This window comes from Tarenaya hassleriana, unplaced genomic scaffold, assembly GCF_000463585.1.
Source record: "Tarenaya hassleriana unplaced genomic scaffold, ASM46358v1 Cleome158, whole genome shotgun sequence".
Lineage (NCBI taxonomy): Eukaryota > Viridiplantae > Streptophyta > Magnoliopsida > Brassicales > Cleomaceae > Tarenaya > Tarenaya hassleriana.
Window position 1 is genome coordinate 177,028 of NW_010964999.1, and position 969 is coordinate 177,996.

Consider the following 969-nt stretch of genomic DNA (forward strand, 5'->3'; position numbering starts at 1 on the left):
ATGACATCAGGATCAAGTCCACGGCCAAGTCTCGATCGAGCTTCACTCTCATACGCTCAAGTTCCTCAATATGAGCTCTCATGTTGAGGACGTGGGTGTTGACAGAACTGCCTCTCGGCATCTCCGTCTTCACCAGAGCTTTCAGCGTCTTGTACTTTTCAGTATGCGCTAGCTCCTCAAACATGGTCTTGAGCTGATTGATCATATCAAACACGTTCTTTCCCTCAAACTGCCTCTGCAGATTTGGGGCCATGCTTACCAACATGAGACAGGAGATCTCAATGTCGTCACTCTGAAGCTTCAACCAAGCATCTCTGATGGCTCTCGTGGCATTGGCCGCAGGCTTTAGTGGTAGAGCCCCTTCCAGGACATATGACTTTTTATCGTGCTTGAGAACAATTCTCAAGTTACGATACCAGTCCAAGAAGTTCATCCCGGTCAGCTTATCCTTTGATGGAATTCCTGGGATCTCATGAGCGAATCTAATTCCTAAGAGATCGATTCTAGGGTTTGCGCAGCGGATGTAAAACAAAAATTTTGATGAAACCCTAGAACCTATCATGCATGACCTTGTAGAAACGTTAGAACGCTTACCTCAATCAATCCGGGACCTGTATCAATCGAAGAACGCATCTGATCACTGTAGGCAGGAAGAATACCTTGCCCTCTACACGTATCCACATGGCGGAAAGGATTCCAACGGTTGGAACTTGTCTGCTAGGACTGAAGAACATTTTCTTCTTTACGCAAGGGTTTCAGGGATCCTTCTCTTAGCTTTCTCACTCTCCAAACCTCTCCCTAGGGTCTGAAATTCGTGCCAAAAGAGTTGGGTGGCGTTTTCCAAAGTTTCTCCCCTTTAAAACCCTAATTAGAGCGAGTTTAGTAAATCCCGATTTCTGGACCGATCGGTCTGGAACAATTTCCGGACCTCACACGTTACCTCTGGACCGACCAGTCTACGTCTAGACC